This window comes from Globicephala melas, chromosome 6, assembly GCF_963455315.2.
Source record: "Globicephala melas chromosome 6, mGloMel1.2, whole genome shotgun sequence".
Classification (NCBI taxonomy): Eukaryota; Metazoa; Chordata; class Mammalia; order Artiodactyla; family Delphinidae; genus Globicephala; species Globicephala melas.
Window position 1 is genome coordinate 103,530,975 of NC_083319.1, and position 19,373 is coordinate 103,550,347.

Consider the following 19,373-nt stretch of genomic DNA (forward strand, 5'->3'; position numbering starts at 1 on the left):
TGGGCCTTAGGATGGCTCCCACTGGGCCCTGGGAGCACAGCTCAGGGGCTGCATTGTGGGAGCCTGGGCTGGCTTGCCGTCATGAGTCCCTATGGGATACTAAATAAAAAAACAACAAAAACAAACAAACAAAAAACCATTGTCTTTGTCCCCAGTTCCTGGCACAGATCTTCAAAAACCCTTGGACTTTCCAGGAAACTCCCTGGCGGTCCAGTGGTTAGGACTCGGTGCTTTCACTGCTGAGGGTGAGGGCCCGGGTTCGATCCCTGGTCGGGGAACTAAGATCCCATAAGCCTCGCAGTGTGGCCAAAAAAAAAAAAAGAAAAATAAAAACCTTTGGACTTTCCAGATGATGGAAGCATCTTTTGTTATTTATAATGACTGCCCCCCCCTTTTTTTTGGTCGTGTAGCCTGTGGGATCTTCGTGCCCCGCCAGGGATCGAACCCGTGCCCCCTGCAGTAGAAGCTCGCAGTCCTAACCACTGGACCACCAAGGAAGTCCCTGTAATGAGCCCCTTTTAAACATACCTGAGTTTATGTGGACAAGGTGACTCATGGCGGGGCCCCTAAATAGCTTCAGGATGGAGACTGGTGCCAGGAAAACCCACCGCATGATCGGAGGGCTGGTATTCTCACCCAACCCCACCATGCACCTCCAGGGAAGGAAGAGGGGCTGGAGACTGAGTCTGATCACGTGGCCAATGGCTTCCTCAGCCAGGCCCAAGTATTGAAATCTTGACAGAAACCGAACAACAAAGCTCAGGGAACTTCCTGGTTAGTGAACTTGTCAATATACCAATATATACCCCCAGTGGGACAGAAGCGGCTGCACCTCTACGTCCCTAGACCTTGTCCTAAGTGTTGCTTCTAGTTGGCTGTCCCTCAGTTGTCTCCGTTATAATAAAATGGTAATCATGTGTATAGTGCTTTCCTGGGTTCTGTGAGTTGTTCTACCGAATTATCAAGTGGGGGAGGTGTTGTGGGAACCCCCAAATTTGCAGCTGGCTAGGCGGAAGCATGGGTAACTTGGGGATACCTGAGACCGTGGCTGGTGTTTGAAGTGAAGGTGGTCTTGTAGGACTGAGCCCTTAACTTGTGAGGTCTGTGCTAACATCAGTTAGTGTCAGAACCGAGCTGCATTGTAGGAAACCCAGCTGGTGTCAGGACATAGCCCCTTCCTCTGACGAAAGATGAAATTATGTATTACAGCTGTATTGGTATAAATGTGAACGTAATCCAAGCTGGATTCGCTATTATAAATCCATTCTTATGACAGTCATTTTTTCCCATCTGACTCTTAAAAAAAAATAACATGAAAACCTTCCCATCAGCCCCAGGCACTGAGCCTAGTGTGCTCAGGGCACGTCTCGGAGAAGCTGGGCTTCTGGAGCAGCTTGAGGATGGAGCATAGCCAGGTGCCCAGAGGGACAGGGAAGGAGGTAGGAAGGAAAGACATCATCATGTTGTACTAGGGTGATTCCTTATCTCCCGTATTCCTGTTACAACAGCCTGGACCCATGCCCTCATCATGGCAGCCTTTTTAGTCTTTGGGGACAACTTTTAGACACTATTTGGTGCTATCTTTGCTGGGACTCCAGCAAATGTCTAATCTACCAGGGGAGTGAAGCATTATCCTGGTTTAAGTCTAAGAAAGAGGTGTTCACAAAGATTTAAGAAGTTTCCACCTCCCTCTTACAAATTCTACCTTCTTCCAAATACAACCATGTGGCTACACACTAAGTACAGAAGGGAAGTTGGAGCAAATGTCATCAGGATATGAATTAACTTGAAACCTGGAGTTTCCAATCCCAACTTGTCTGGCGGTCTAATTGATATTCCACATAGTCCATCACCAGGCGCTGGGCAATCCCTGCCCCAAACCAAAACTCTAAGTTACCTAAATGGGGGCGTGCATTCTTCCCCCCCCCACTGAATTTGTTTGCTAGAGCTACCATAATAAGGTACCGCAAACGGAGTGGCTTAAACAACAGACATCCATTGTCTTCCAGTTCTGCAGGCTAGAAGTCTGAGATCAGGGTGTCGGCAAGGTTGGTTCCTTCTGAGGGATGTGAGGGAGAATCTGTCCCATGCCTCTCCCCCAGCTTCTGGGGTTTGACATTTTGGATTATAGATGCAGCACCCTGACCTCTGCATTCATCTTCACGTGACGATCTCCCTGTGTGCGCGTCTGTGTCCAGATTTCCCCTTTATATAAGGACACCAGTCATATTGAATGAGGGACCCACCCTACTCCAGTACGACCTCATCTTAACTAATGACATCTCCAGTGACCCTATTTCTAAATAAAGTCACTGCCTGAGGTCCAGGGGGGTTAAGACTTCAGCATATGAATCTTGCCGGCGGTGCGGGGGGGCACAATTTAACCTATGACACCTACCTTTACTCTTCCTTGTTCACTGGAGGCTCTAACTGAAGCAGGAATGTACCCAGCAGCCAGAAGCCAAGGTGGGTGGGGGCTCAGTGAGCTGGGGATGATGGGGCAGAAAACCGTATGCACATCTCTGGTCATCCACACGCATCCTTCCTCAAAGAAGCTCAGCAGGGATTGGCTTCAAACGTCTGAATTATTAGACTTCCTTATGAATAGTGTTGCACTTTAGCCGTTCTCTTTGGGACCTGCCTCATCTCCAGTGACTTTTCAGATACAATGTTTCCTTTGCTCTCATGAGGAAAGTCACCTCCTGTAATCCAATGTCCCCTCGCTCCTGAATTAGAGCAGGTTCTTAGTGATGAGCAGCATAAATTTTCTCTGGGTAATTTAAGAAGAAAAGGAATTGAGAAAAGGATGTTGGGCAGGTCATTGGCTCTCTAGAAAGGATGGTAAACCAGGCCAAGGCTGTGCTTCCGGAAACAAATCACACCACAGTTAGAAGGACCCAGCATGCGCTCTGCCACTGGGCTCGGGCACCCAGGAGGCATGTCCATCCTGGATGTTAGCTGCCTCCACTGCTCCTGGAAACTCTATCTAGAGCCTTTTTTTCCAGATTCGGAGGTATCCCTGAGCCCTAAAGGATAGGCACATCTGTGCTAAAGCTTTCTAAGGCCACCTTCATGACCAACATTTTCTGATTAACTGTAGATTCCAATAGTCACCTCCTGACCCGTGAAAATTTGGCTCTGCTGGGGTCCTGAGAGAAGCAGACACTGAGATGAGTTAAGAGTGAAAACGTTTAACGGATGGCCAACAAACACATGAAAAGATGCTCAACGTCACTAATCATTAGAGAAATGCAAATCAAAACTACAATGAGGTATCACCTCACACCGGTCAGAATGGACATCATAAAAAAATCTACAAACAATAAATGCTGGAGAGGGTGTGGAGAAAAGGGAACACTTTTGCACTGTTGGTGGGAATGTAAATTGATACAGCCACTATGGAGAACAGTATGGAGGTTCCTTAAAAAACTAAAAGTAGAGCTACCATATGATCGTGCAATCCCACTCCTGGGCATATACCCTGAGAAAACCATAATTCAAAAAGACACATGCACCCCAATGTTCATTGCAGCACTATTTACAATAGCCAGGACATGGAAGCAACCTAGATGTCCATTGACAGAGGAATGGATAAAGAAGATGTGGTACATATATACAATGGGATATTACTCAGCCATAAAAAAGCAAAATTGGGTCATTTGCAGAGACGTGGATGGACCTAGAGACTGTCATATAGAGTGAAGTAAGTCAGAAAGAGAAAAACATATACATTAATGCCTGTATGTGGAATCTAGAACAATGCTATAGATGATCTTATTTGCAAAGCAGAAATAGAGACACAGATGTAGAGAACAAACGCGTGGATACCAAAGGGGAAGAGGGATGAATTGGGAGATTGGGATTGACATATATTTGCCACTGGGTAAGAAATAGATATCTAGTGAGAACCTACTGTATAGGGAACTCTATTCAGTGCTCTGTGGTGACCTAAATGGGAAGGAAATCCAAAAAAGAGGGGATATATGTATACGTATACCTGATTCACTTTGCTGTACAGTAGAAACTAGCACAACATTGTAAAGCAACTATACCCCCCCCCCCCACAGGAGTAACACCTGTGGGAGGAAAAGGCAGAAAGTGGGATGGGGTAGGGATGGGTTCAGTCAGACCACGATACAGAATTGTCCCCTCCAGCCTGATGGGAACTCTGAGCAAACGCCTGCAGAGGAGTGATGGGTGGGAACGGCTGGGGGCTCGTGCCGCGTCATGCACGGTCACTGTCCAAGCCACCCCAGGAAGAGGGTGGCCTTGACGCCAAAGCGGAGGTGGACTTAAAGATGTCTGTCAGTTAACCACTTACCTAGTGGTTGGCCCAGAGCTTTGGTCCTAAGCAAAGGGAAACAGCCATTCAAAGATGTGGGTCAGGGCTTCCCTGGTGGCGCAGTGGTTGGGGGTCCGCCTGCCGATGCAGGGGACACGGGTTCGTGCCCCTGTCCGGGAAGATCCCACATGCCGCGGAGCGGCTGGGCCCGTGAGCCATGGCCGCTGAGCCTGCGCGTCCGGAGCCTGTGCTCCGCAACGGGAGAGGCCACAGCCGTGAGAGGCCCGCGTACCGCAAAAAAAAAAAAAAAAAAAAAAGGATGTGGGTCATGCATAGCCATGCAACTCTCAGAGTCTGCCTCCGCTCCAGGCAGTACTGTACATGTAGATGGGGCATCTTTACAGAGGAAACACATGTCAATATCATACATTGGCTTCTGTCATTTTTCTTATTCTATGGGTCTTGGTTCCACTTCCCCAATGAGATTGTGACTGTCCAAAACTACAGACTAATCTGACTTCCTCAGCATCCCTGACAGAGCCTCGCCTGAGGCTGAACACGGAGTAAAAGCTCTAGGAACATTTTCTTTGTTTTTTCTTTTTTTAATTTTTTGGTCGCGCTACGTGGCATGTGGGATATTAGTTCCCCGACCAGGGATAGAACCGGTGCCCCCTGCATTGGAAGTGCAGAGTCTTAACCACTGGACCGCCAGGGAAGTCCCTCCAGGACTTCCTGGAAGTCTCCCGGGTCTTCCCGGAAGACCGCCAGGAAGGAACATTTTCTGATCCATCTAAGGTGGCTTTCTCACTGCTTCCTCATCCCGTCTCCACCACGGCCCCCGCCCCATCCCTAAGCACTGCAATTTGAAGGCTCCGTTAGAACAGGCCATAAGTAAAGCCCCTGGCTCACTGTCAGGATGAATTTCTGACAGACAAGTGCTTTCCTGCCCATCTCCCTCTCCAATCATTCATTGTTCTTGTCACAAATTAAAAAGAAAAGCAGGCAGCGCTTAAGAAAATCTGTGGCCCCACTCGACACCTCCCGCGCAGAAAAGCATTTGACAACCGGTTCCCATGGCAACGGGCTTTCTTTGAAATAATTCCTTGTTCGGTGCGCCAGACCCCCGCCTTTCTCTTCTTGGGAGTAATGGCCAGCATTGAAAGTGAGATCAGAGAAGGAGAAAACAATCCAGATGAACAGAGCCCACAGGCCGGCAAGAGGGCTCTCGCGGCCCAGGAGGGAAGAACCCAACGCCTCCGTCCTCAGGGCCATGCTGGTGCTCACCAAAGCGTTCAAAGATGCCAAGGATGAGGTCTGAAAAAAGCTGACAGCAGCATCAACAGGCACTATTTAGAGCTACACAACTGAGCAGAGTTCTCTACTTTTGGAAAAGGGCCACGTTCGCACATTCTATGCAACTGTGCCTGCCCCGGAACCTGCTTGCTTCCAGATTTTTTCTTTTTTTTGGTTCTTTGGTGCCATGGCACATGGGCAGTGCTTTCGCCTCAGAGGAGAGCTGCCCCTGCCCTTGCCCTTCATCCTTATGCCCACTGTGCTAAGCAGTGAGACCCAGACCTGACTTCTGTTGTAGGTTGACTTGTGGTCCCCCCAGATTCCTATGTTGAAGTCCTAGCCTCCAGGACTTCAGAACGTGACTGTAGACTTTGGAGATAGGGCCTTTAGAGAGGTGATTAAGTTAAAATGAGAACGCTGGTGTGGGCCCTAATCCAAGCTGACTGGTGCCTTTATAGGAAGAGTTCGGGATACAGAAGAGACACCAGAGATGCACCAGCACTGAGGAAAGGCCATTGTGAGGACTCAGTGAGAAGGCAGCTGTCTGTGGGTCAAGGAGACAGGGCTCGGGAGAAACCAACCCTGCCTGCGCAGTGATCTCGGACTTCCAGCCCCCGGTCTGCGTGTTTTGTTGGGGCAGCCCAAGCACTCAAATACGACTTGCCCCTGGGCTGCAGAGGCTCCATTTGTCAGACTGGGACTCAGGAAAGTCAGTCTAAAATTATCTGCTTTACATCCCTTTCAGAGGGGGATGGGCTCCACCAACAGCTCCAGCAAGCTCACTGCCCTCACCACGCGACCTCTGATACACTTGTGTCTTGACGTGTCTGAAGGTCTCTTCTCTCACTGGATACCGTACTCTGTGAAGTGACTGATGGAGGCCCAGTGTCCACTCTTTACAGCAAAGGAAGCCAGACGGGTCTAAGTGATTCAGCGCGGGAGGCTGGGCGACCTAAGTAGTTGTGTCCTTGCTTCTCCATCCACCCACGTTTACAGTATTTTAATGTATATGAGATCCCGGAACGGGATGCTTTGAGGTTGGGATGCTATCTTCTTCCATTTGTATCCTGGCCACTGGGACTGTGCTTAGCATGAAAGCACTTAATAAAGATCCCTGAATAAGTTAATGAATCTTATTCTGGCCAAGAGAAGGAAGCTTTAGGATTTAAATCAGTAGAGAAATCTCTGGTCTTTTGTTCTTTTCTTTCTTTCTTCTTTTTTCTTTTAGACAAGGAGACAAAGGCTTAGAAAGTGAAGTGACACAGAAGCAGAACCAGGACCCAAACCAAGGTCTTCTGAATCCAAGTTCTGGGGTTTTCTGCTCTGCCATTCACTGAACTGAATACACAGCCAACTGTGTGTGCACCCATGTCAGGAAAACAAAGACAATACCTATATTTTCAGGTAAGCACAGTCTCTTTTTTTTTTTTTAAACATCTCTATTAGAGTATAATTGCTTTACAATGGTGTGTCAGTTTCTGCTTTATAACGAAGTGAATCAGTTATACATATACATATGTTCCCGTATCTCTTCCCTCTGGCGTCTCCCTCCCTCCTACCCTCCCTATCCCACCCCTCCAGGCGGTCACAAAGCACCGAGCTGATCTCCCTGTGCTATGCGGCTGCTTCCCACTAGCTATCTATTTTACGTTTGGTAGTAAGCACAGTCTCTTAGGTTCAGCATTCGAGTGTGAATCTACTTATTATGTTTCAAAGGACCTGGTATTATTCCATGTACATCCTGGTATTTGCCTCTTTCATCTTTTCACTCCCTTCATTAAAATTCTCAATGGCTCCCAACTGAGTCCCAAGTACAGAGACTGCACATAGGAAGCATTTGATACATTAAAAAAATAAATTAATGAATAAATGAAAGCAGAGATAATTCTTAATTCCTCCCCCTGGCATTCAAAGCTCTCCATAATCTGGTACCCTAATTTTCAGCCTTCATAGACAAAATCCTTTGCTCTAGCTGGCTCAGTTTCCTCTCTGCTCCCAGAAGAATGCATCATTTGTCACTCTGCTTTGGTTGTTCGCCCAGACTCAGATCACCCTTGTCTCCCTTATTTGTCCATCCTGAAGTAGCTCACATCTTCAAGCCTAACCGAAGCCACCCCTCCTTCTGGCTTGGTGCACAAATAAGGATTTGGAGTCTGGAAGATGTGGGTGGAGGAAAAGGAATCTACAAAGCCTTCTGAAATAGAGGTGCAAGTTAGGAAGAAAACCTGGAAGAGACAGAAATGGAGGGATTGCAGTTGCTTTTGCCACTCAGAGAAACTATAACCTCGATCAAGTCACAATCCCGGTAGCTGCAGTTTCTTCATTTATACAATGGAGCTTTAGACTAGACGGTCCTTAAGACAATTCCAGCCTTAACACTCTGACTTCCCATCAACCCAAACAGCTGCTGTCTCTCTTTGTAGGGTCCCCAACTCTTTTCTCTCCTCTTCCCCAAGGCCATGTATGCACAAAGCAAAGCCCTGCTCGCCAGAGACCTTGACCATCAGTCACCCCCTCTTTTCTATCTTCAACTTCTTCCTCTCTAATGGTTCTTTCCTACCAGCATTGAATGCACTGAAAGTCTTTTCCATCTTCCAGAGAAGGAGGTGGGTTTCCACTTTTGTCCATGATGGAATATCTAGTACCAGACTTAGTTTCCTGCCGTAAACACCAATTCATTAGACAAACTATATTAAAAAAAATGTTTTCAGACATTAGGGAATGGGCAGTGCAGAATTGTGATTCCCAATAGAAAGGAAACAAATGAGATGAGCCCTAAGATTGCTTTGGCTTTCTGCCTGGAGACACTTTCCCGATGATGGTACAAGAGGTACCCAAGCAGAGCCAGTGGTCTCAGTGAGTTGAGGGGAGGCCAGAGTAGCTGGAATTTGCCAGACAGAGGATCAGAGAGGAGGGAGCCATGTAGAGAAAGCCCTCCCGAAGTCAGCGCTGGGGTCCCCTTGAATCTTTGGCTAAGTACTTAGTTATGCCCACATAGGAAAAAACTCCGCATCACCAGGCAAAGAAAACTATAATTCCCCAAACGGAACAATTCCCAGAGCTCATGTAGGGCTCGGAGATGTTTGAGTTATGACTAGCCAAAGGAGAGAAACCCCTCTGAACACCTGGATCACTTAGTAAAGACTCCAGAAGGGTCATACATTAGTAGTAGGGCTAAATCAGCCCTATTTGACTTCCCCTAGCAAAGCTTAGAAACAAGCCAAATGATGCAATCAGAGGATGCAAAGCTGTTTCACAAATAACTGTCTGCTAGAGCTAACTTCTATGCCCTTTAAAGGAAGAGGACAAAGTGCAGACACCCGACAACCTAATATTCACGACGACCAGCGTAAGGGTTAAGTAGTCAGGGTTCAATCAGAGAAGCAGGGTGAGTGGGAGTCATATATATAGGACATGAATTTATTAGAGGAACTGGCTTACACAGTTGCAGGAATTGGCTAAGCACGCCTGGAGTCCATAGGGCAGGCAGACAGCCAGGGAAGAGCACAGTAGGCTGGAAGCACGGTGGGGAGAAGAAAGAAGAGAATTTCAGATCTAGTCATTGTTTGGAATCTCTGAGCTCAGCGGAGGCCCGAGACCTCTTTTTTTTTTTTTTTTGCAAGGTGATTCTCAAATGTATATGGAAATTCATAGATAGAATAACCAAGACACTGCTGAGGAAGATAGATGTGATAGAACTCACTCTCACTCTACTATAAGACTTTTAGACTGTATGGTATTGACATAAACGTAGACAAATTGACTGATAGAATGGAAATGGAGAGCTAAGAGCAGGCGCATTTATATAATTTATGACAAAGGTGGCACTGTAGAGCAATAATAAAACAGTATTTTTGAATTGACCCCTGCCTCACAGCCTAATTAAAACTATATATATATATAAAATATAATATAATAATTCCAAGGGGACTTTAAGTGTACGGAGCCCTGTTTTAAAGGCTTCCAAATGATTAAGTTAGGCCCACTTAGAATACTCTCCATTGTATTAACTTGAAGACAACTGATTATGGACTTGAATTACATCTGCAAAATTCCTTCAAAACGGCACCTAGATTTGTGTTTGATTGAAACTCTGGGAAAGGGTGTGTGTGTGTGTATTACAAAATAGCTGCAGTTTCCCTTCCATGCTCCAACTCCTATGAGAGAAATATCCCTTGTACCCTACCGTAACTGGACACATACTAGAAAGGGAATTCTGGGAACTGTAGTTCAGCCTAGCCAAGGTGACATATCACAAAGCCATCACATTCAGCATCCATTAAAAGTTAGACCTTCATTGAAGCATAACCAGGAGACGCCCGTAACCAGGATAAAAATATAAACAGACACAGACATGACAGAGATGATGGAATTAATAGAAAAGAACTTTAAAAGAGCCATCATAAACATGCTCAAAAATTCAAGGGAAAACCTGAAGACAATAAGGAGAGAAATTAAAGATATTAAGAGAAATCAAACAGGACATCTAGGGCTGAAAAAATAAAATGTCTACAGTGAAAAATATACCAGATGGGCTTAGCTGTAGATTAGACACCAAAGAAGAGAAAAATTAATGAACTTGGAGATGTAGTAATAGAAATTCTCTAAGTTGAAGCACAGAGAGAAAAAGATCTGAAGCAAAATGAAAAGGAAGAGAGCCTCAGTGACAGTATCATGTAGTCTAACATATGTGTCTCCCCAAAGGAGACAGGGATAAGAAAATAATTTCCAAATTTGATGAAAAATATAAATCTCAATATTCAACAAGTTCAGTGAATACCAAGCAGAATAAATAGATACCACATCAAAGCACATAATAATCTAACTGATGAAAGCCAGTGAGAAAGGGGAAAATCTTAAAGAAACCAGAGAAAAAAAGACACATCATATTCAAGAGAACAAAAATGAGATTTACTACAGAATTTTTGTCAGAAGCAGTGTAAGCCCGAAGTTAAAGGAATGGCATCCAATGTGCTGAAATTAAAAAAAAAGGAACTGCTAACCTAGAATTCTGTATGTAGTGAAAAGATTCTTTAAAAGTAGAGTAAAATAAAGACATTTTTGATAAAAACAAGCTGAGATAATTCATTGCCAATAGACTAGCACTGCAGAAAATTGTAAAAGGAGTTTCCTCAGGCTGAAGGAAAATGACATGAAATAGAAACTCAAATGTACATAAAAAAATGAAGAGTACTAGAAATATTAAATGAGTGAGTAAATATAAAAGGCTTTCCCCCCCCTCATTTAAAAATCTTATAAGAGAACATTGAACACAGAAATCAGAAGGCGCTGGACTTCTCCCTCTGCACAGGATCTCACATTTTGATGTTGGCTGGGCTCTCACCTGGAGGCGTGGGGAAGAATCTATCTTTTAGCTCATTCAGGTTGCTGGCAGAACCTGGTTCTAGGTTCTAGGTTGAAGGTCTAAGGTCTATGTTTCCTTGCTGGCTGGTACTCAGGCTCTGCCCTCAGCTCCCTGAGGCCCCCATTTCTTCTCACATGGCCCCCTTCATATTCAAAGCAACAATGATGTATCAAGTTCTTACACTTTGAATCTGCCTGACTTCCCTTTTTATTAATCAGAGAAAGGTTTCTAATTTTTTCTTTTAGTTTCTTTTTAGAGCGTTTTTTTTTTTTCACAGCACAATTGAGAGGAAGGTACAGAGATTTCCCATATTCCTCCTATCCCACCATGCATAGCCCCGCCCATTATCAACGTTCCTTACCAGAGTATCCCCTCTCAACAGCTCCTACCATTATCAACATCCCCTATATTTGTTACAATTGATGAACCTACTTTGACACATCATCAACGTCCAAAGTCCATTGTTTACCTTACATTCATTCTTGGTATTGTACATTCTGTGGGTTTAGGCAAATGTATAATGAAATGGATCTATTATTTATTTTTATTTTTATTTTTTTGCGGTACGCGGGACTCTCAGTGTTGTGGCCTCTCCCGTTGCGGAGCACAGGCTCCGGATGCGCAGGCCCAGCAACCGTGGCTTACGGGCCCAGCCACTCCGCAGCACGTGGGATCTTCCCAGACCGGGGCATGAACCCGTGTCCCCTGCATCGGCAGGCGGACTCCCAACCACTGCGCCACCAGGGAAGCCCGAAATGGATCTATTATTATAGTATCATACAGGGTCTTTTCGTATCCTGATAATCCCGTGTGTTCTGCCTATTCATCCCACCCCTCACCTCAACCCCTGGCAACTGCTGATCTTTCCACTGTCTCCATAGTTTTGCCTTCTCAAGAATGTCATAGAGTTGGAATCATACAGTAAGTAGTCTTTTCAGATTGCTTTCTTTCACTTAGTTATATGCATATAAGGTTCCTCCTTGTCTTTTCACAGTTTGATAGCTCGTTTCTTGTTAGTGCTGAATAACATTCCACGGTCTGGATGTACTACCATTACTTATCCACTCACCTACTGCAGGACAACTTGGTAGTTTCCAAGTTTTGTCAACTATGAATAAAGCTACTATAAACACCACATGCAGGTTTTGCTGTGGGCATAAGTTTTCAACTCCTTTGGGTAAATACCAAGGAACGTGACTGCTGGGTGGCAGGGTAAGAGTATATTTAGTTTTTTTTTTTTTTGGCCGAGCTGCTCAGCTTATGGGATCCTAGTTCCTCAACCAGGGATTGAACCTGGACCCGGCAGTGAGAGCGCCGAGTCCTAACCACTGGACTGCCCAGGAATTTCCAAGAGTACGTTTAGTTTTGTAAGAAACTACCAAACGGTCTTCCAAAGTGGCTGCACCATTTTTATTCCCACCAGCAGTGAACGAGACTTCCTGTTGCTCTGCATCCTTGTGGGCATTTGGTTTGCTAGTGTTCTGGATTTTGGCCATTGCAATAAGTGTGTAGTGGTATCTTATTGTTGTTTTAATTTGCATTTCCCTGATTGACATATAATGTGGAGCATCTTTTCATATGCTTATTTGTTGTCTGTATATCTTCTTTGGTGAGGCGTCTGGTAAGGTCTTTGGCCCATAAACTTCTCTAATTTTAAGGGCTTATGTGATTAGATAAGGCCCACGCAGATCATTTCCCTCTTAATGTCAACTGTGCCATGTAACATAACATAATCACAGGAACGAGATCTCATCATGCTCGCAGATTCCAGGGCATGGGGATAAATGAAGATCACTGATATAAGAACAAAGGCAAGACACCATCACTTGCATTTAGCAGAGACTCAAAATCAGGCTGGGGAGTGGGAAAAGGGGAAGGCTTACCATAAGATCTTATTGAAGGCTTTTGGCATACGGAAGGTGGAGGTGGGCTAATTGTAAGCAGAACATCCCATGTGATTGTCAAGGGTAGCATATTTGGCTTTCTCTTTTTTTAAATTTTTTAAAATTTATTTGTTTTATTATTTTTTTAATTTCTGGCTGTGTTGGGTCTTTGTTGCTGTGCACGGGCTTTTCTCTGGTTGCAGTGAGCAGGGGCTACTCTTCGTTGTGTTGCGTGGGCTTCTCATTGCGGTGACTTCTCTTTTTGCAGAGCATGGGCTCTAGGTGAGCGGGCTTCAGTAGTTGTGGCACATGGGCTCAGTAGTTGTGGCTCGTGGTCTTAGTTGCTCCGTGGTATGTGGGATTTTCCCGGAACAGGGCTCGAACCCGTGTCCCCTGCATTGGCAGGCAGATTCTTAACCAGTGCGCCACCAGGGAAGCCCTGGCTTTCTCTTTTTGTTCCTAAGTTGGAAGTGGAGGCAAAAATTAGGGAAGCTAGCAGTTACTGACCAAGTGCTGACTCTTTGGGGCTGGTTGCTGCAGAAGTTGTGAGCCAGAGATTTATTTTTTTATATATGGTCTGCCCATTGTCATTTTGTATATTCAGTCTTTCGAGGGATTAGTGGGAAGATTTTGGGGGAGCATTTTAGAAATTCTACCTATTGCAGATATCTACAAAAAAATGTACTTACAGCTAACACCAAACTTAATGGTAAGATATTGAATGCGTTCCCTTTAAGATCAGGAACAAGACAATGATGTTCTCACCACTTGTATTCAATATGGTACTGTGGGTTCCATCCAGTGCCATAAGTCAAGAAAAAGAAATAAATGATATCTAGATTGGAAAAGAGAAGTAAAATTGTTTTAATCTCGGATGACATAATCATTTATGCAAAAAAATCCATGACATCAAAAAAAAGTTACTAGAACTGATGAGTTTAGCAAGGTTGCAGGACACATATCAATATATAAAAATTAATTGTAGATCTATATGCTAGCAACAAACAAATTAAAAGACAAAATGACTTACAATAGCATTAAATATTAAATACTTAGGAATACAATTGACAAAAAGTGTGTAAGACCCCAATACTCAAAACTACAAACTCTTGCTATAAAAATTAAACATGACCTAATAAAATGGAGAGATATACCATGTTCATGGATCAGAAAATTGACTATTGTCAAAATTTTAGTTATCCCCAAATTGATCCATAGATTAAAGGCAATTCCAACAAAATTCCAGAAGGCTTTTTTGGTAGAGATTGAGAAGTTTGTTCTAAAATTCACATTGAAATGCAAAGGATCACAAACAGTTAGAATAACTCTGAGAAAGAAGAACAAAGTTGGAGGACTTACACTACCTGATGTCAAGACTTATTATAGTGTTATAGTAAATAAGATGGTCAGTATTGGTGCCAAGATAGACAAATAGATCAACGGGGCAGAATAGAGTCCAGAAGCAGATGCCCACATATATGGTCAGTTAATTCTTCACAAAGATTCAAAACCCATTCAGTAGAGAAATGATAGTGTTTTCAACAAATGGTGCTGGAACAGTTCGATATCCATATGCAAAAAAGAAGCAAAACCTGGAAGAACCAAAAGAGAGAAGCAGACGAATCCACAATTATGGTTGCATATTGTAACACTCGTCTCAGTAATTCACAAAAGTAGGCAGAAGATGAGCAAGGAAATAAAAAAAGTGTACAACTTTTTCAACCAACTTGACTTAATTAAAACTTGCAACCTACAACAGTAGAGTCCACATTATCCTCATGTGCACATTGACCATTTCACCAAGATAGACCATATGTTAGATCACACGTCTTTGAAACCACGGGGTGTATTCTCTTACCACAAAAGAATTAAATTAGAAGTTAATAATAAAAAGATGATTGAAAACCCACATATTGGAAACTGGACAACATAGTACTAAATAATTCAAGAATCAGAAAAGAGATCATAAGAGAAATTAGGAAATATTTTGAAATGGCTAACAATAAAAAAAATATCAAAATTTGTGGAATGCAGGTAAAGCAGTTCACAAAGGAAATTTATAGCTTTCAAGGCTTATAGGTTGTTACCTATATTCCTGAACAACTGGCTATAAATCAGAAGTTCCCACGTCCCCCTTTGGGTTCTATTAATTTGCTAGAGCGAATCACAGAATTCAGGAAGCCTGCTTACTCACCAGATTACCAGTTTATTCCAAAGGAAATTAAAGGATGTGAATCAGCAGCCAGATGAAGAGATGCATGGGGCAAGGTTCTGAATAAAGGAGCTTCTGTGGAGCCCTGGGGTCCAGCATGGTGGCACATGGAAGCATTCTGGTTCCACCTGGAGCTTTCTAGTACCCCTCCTTTTTGGTTGTCTCATGGAGCCTCATTACAAAACCATGATTGATTAAATTATTGACCATTGGTGATTCAACCTCTAGCCCTTCTCCCCTCCCCAGAAGTCAGGGGGTGGGACTGAAAGTTCCAACAGTCTGTTCATGATCGGTCCCCCTGGCAACCAGTGCCCCCATCCTTAGGGGACTTCCAAAAGTCACCTCATTAACACAAACCCAGTTCTGGTGAAAATGGGCTTGTGAATAACAAGACACCTATTTCACCTTTATGGCTCTGAAGCCATTTCAGGAACTGAGAACAAGAGAACAAATATTATAACAAAAGATGCTCCCTTTGCTCTTATTTCTCAGGAAATTACAAGAATTTTGAGAGCTGTGAGCTAGGAACTATGGCTGGAAGACTGAAATATGTATTTATTTTAAATCACAATATCTTTAACTACTTTGCACCCCTCAAAAAACTAATTCATGGTTTATGGAAAAAACCATAATGAAAATATTTAAAGTATTATGTAACAAAATTATGGGATATAATTAAAGTGATACTTGGTTATAAATTTCTATGCTTAAATACATTTAAAAAAAAAATCATGGGGCTTCCCTGGTGGCGCAGTGGTTGAGAGTCCGCCTGCCGACGCAGGGGACACGGGTTCATGCCCCGGTCCGGGAAGATCCCACATGCCGCGGAGCGGCTGGGCCCGTGAGCCATGGCCGCTGAGCCTGCGCATCTGGAGCCCGTTCTCTGCAGCGGGAGAGGCCACAACAGTGAGAGGCCCGCGTACCGCAAAAAAAAAAAAAAATCATGAAACAGAAAAGAAGAAACAATCTTCAAGAAGCTGGAAATGAAATGGTATATTAATTCTAAGCATCATGAAAGAAATAATAAAAAAAGAACAAAAATTACTAAAATAATGATGGAGAGGATGAACAAGTCCAAAAGCTGATTCTTTGAAAAACATAGATGGAATAGCTACACTTCGAGGAATATTAACCCAGAGATAAAGTGCAAAAACACAAACAATAGAATAAGGAGCCATAACTGTAGAAGCATTAATAATTAAAAACATCTGACTAGAACACCGACAAATTTATGCCAATACATTTTTTAAAAACTAGATAAAATGGAAAAGAATCAGAAAACTGAACTACTAAAACTGACCTCAGAAGACCCAAAACCCAAATAGTTCAATAACCTGCCAACCACTTCCAAATATTTCTAGGTTCAGCTGATTTTAAAGGCAAATTTGTACTAAATCTTAGCTGAACAAGGTTTCTTTATCCAGTGGTTTAAATATGTTATTGCCCTTTTGGCCTTCATGTTTTCTTAAGAGATGTCAGCAGTACAGTTAGCTCTCCATATCCGCCTGTTCTGCATCCAGGATTCAACCAAAGGCGGATTGGAAATATTCCAAAAAAAAAAAAAAATCCAGGTAGTTCCAAAAAGCAAAACTATTTACATAGCATTTATATTATATTAGGTATTATAGGTAATTCAGAGAAGATTTAAAGTATACGGGAGGATGTGCATAGGTTATATGCAATTACTGTGCATATAAGGGACTTGAGCGTCCCGGATTGGTCCTGGAACTAATGCCCCTAGGATACTGAGGGAAGACTGTAATTCCTATGATTACTTCTCTCTGTGAAATACGCCATTTTCCTCTGGCCACTTCAAGATATTCTTGGTTTACAGTAGTTTATCTTTTGTTACAGCAGCTTGACTACGATGTGCCTATATGTGTTTTTCTTCATACTTGTCTGGGGTTGTCTGTTCCCTTGCTTATATTTTGTTTCACCCCTTGTCTGTTTCTAGGTTTTAATTTCCATTGCTCAGTCCTTTGTTTCTGGTGTAGGTTGGAAGTGTCAGGAGTTGGGGTGGGGGGAGGAGGCACGAATAGCCCTCTTGGTCTCTCTCCTGATCCCTCAGTATGTATCAGGGCCCATCCCTGTGCCCTGAGGACTTCGTCTACTTTATAAACAGATTGCTCAGTTCAGGTTAACCTGCCCACTCCTGGCAAACACCACAGCCTTCCTGGTCACAGAAGTGGTACATGGGCCCAGACCCTATCCCTTGTAGTACAACTCGGGTGGATTCCTAAGCTAAAACCATTCTCGTTACAGGTGGAATACATTTCAGGCCCACGCCACCGAGTGCTCTGAAGCACCCAACAACTACCAGCCAGGCTCTGGTCAAGGAGGACGAGCTCCCCCGTAGTTCAGCTGCTGATAAAATCTAGGGTCCCGGGGAGGAATATGACCTAGGGATTCCATGGTCCTGCCAGGTTGCCCTCTCAGTCATCAACTAAAAGCCCATCCAAGGCCCTGAATATGGCCTGGGTCCTCACCCCACATGGCCAACTGTAGCCATAAACCCAGGCCAGTGACAGGGCTTGGGAGTCCAAAGGATTACTATCTTAGTTTTAGACCCATAAATCACCTTGAAATTGGAAACAGCCCTGGAAATTCTGGATTGGTTGATAGATGTTTTTCCCAAGATGGCAACACACCCAGCCCTAGACATTTACACTTGCCTCAGGCCTATATAACAGCTTTCTACTTAGAAACTTTAAAATGTACACTAGCCACTATTTGGGTATTTTTTTTAAATTGAAGTATAGTTGATTTACAATGTTGTGTTAATTACTGCTATAAGGCAAAGTGACTCCGTTATACACATATATACATTCTTTTCCATATTCTTTTCCAGTATGGTTTACCAAAGGGTATTGAATATAGTTCCCTGTGCTATACAGTAGGACCTTGTTGTTTATCCATTCTATATTTACCAGTTTGCATCTCACTAGCCACTATTTGGAATAGCAGGTCCCCAAGCTCAGGAAATGTCATTAAAGGCTAACACCCTTGAATGGGATATTACCAGGGAATGCATTAGTTTGACCAGTCAGCAGAACTCAGTGTCCCTTCTTTTTTTTTTTTTTTTTTTGTTGTTAATGTGCTTTTTATTTAAAACAGTTTTAGATTTACAGAATTATTGGATAGAGAGTTCCTGGATATCCCACACGCACTTTCCTCTATTATGAACAATACGTACATTGTTACAAATGAACCAGTATTGATACATTATTGTTAACTAAAGTCCACACAGCATTCAGATTTCCTCAGTTATTCCCTAAATTTCTTCTTCTGTCCCAGGATCCCATCCTGGGACATCCTGTAATCATCCCATGATTACATTTAGTCATCATGTTTTCTTAATCAGCATCCCTTTTTTACCAACCCAGTTTCCAATGTTTTAGATATGTTCATTTACAATACAAGGTTTACTCTTGTAGAAGGAAATCCTGCCATTTGTGGCAACACGGATGCACCTTGAGGACATTATCCTAAATGAAATAAGCCAGACACAGAAAGACAAATACTGTATGATTTCATTTACATGTAGAATCTCAAAAAGTCAAACTCACAGAAGCAGAGAGTAGAATGGTGGTGACCAGGGGCTGGGAGGTGGGGGAAATGGGAACAAGTTGGTCGAAGGGCACAAACTTTCACTTAGGCAGGATGAATAAGTTCTGGAGAGCTAATGTATAGCATGGTGACTATAGTTAATAATACTGCAGTATGCACTTGAAATTTACTAAGAGAGTCTGTCTTAAGCGTTCTTACAACGCACACAACGGTAACTATGCGAGGTGATGGATGTGTTAATTAGCTTGATTGTGGAGATCATTTCACAATGTATACTTACATCAAAACATCACACTGTACTTCTTAAATATATACAACTTTTATTTGTCAATTATACCTCAATGAAGCTGGAAAAAGAAAGTTTCCTTTTGCGACAATTGCTTGTTATTTCAAGAAAGCTTCATTTTTAGTAATTGAGTTTGTTGGCAAAGCTGTTGAGCCAAAGCCAGGAGAGGCCCTCAGTGGGGCTGCCTTTAGGCCTGCAGAGCAGGGGCAGGTCTGGGACAGGATGGGACGGGGATTGGGTGGGGGGGGGTGGGGTGTGTTGAGCTTCCCAGCCCTTCCCTGGGGACATCCTGCAGTGGCTCCCAGCCTGAGCACCACGGTGCAGTCTGGTAACTCCTCCCTCTGGGAACTTTTCCCTTCAAGGGGGCGGGGCCGGGGTGTGGGCAGATGGGGAAGTCTCAGCTGCCGCTGAAAGCAGCCCAGACAATAAATGGGCAGCTCCAGCTGGTGGCCTGAAAGAGACACTGAAATCCTACACTGTTTTTT

At 43.6% G+C, this 19,373-nt stretch overlaps 1 long non-coding RNA gene across 3 annotated transcripts in view; it reads left to right on the forward strand.

The window, feature by feature from the left end:
- The window catches only part of LOC132597509 (uncharacterized), a 47,332-nt gene that overhangs the window by 21,983 nt on the left and 5,976 nt on the right, over window positions 1–19,373 (forward strand). For 2 of the 3 annotated variants that reach the window (XR_009564402.1, XR_009564403.1), the window contains exon 4: window positions 6,804–6,979. This is a non-coding gene — a long non-coding RNA (uncharacterized lncRNA). Of the gene's footprint in view, window positions 1–6,803; window positions 6,980–17,297; window positions 18,970–19,373 lie in introns of those variants that run through there. The other variant, XR_009564404.2, reaches the window with a different exon arrangement.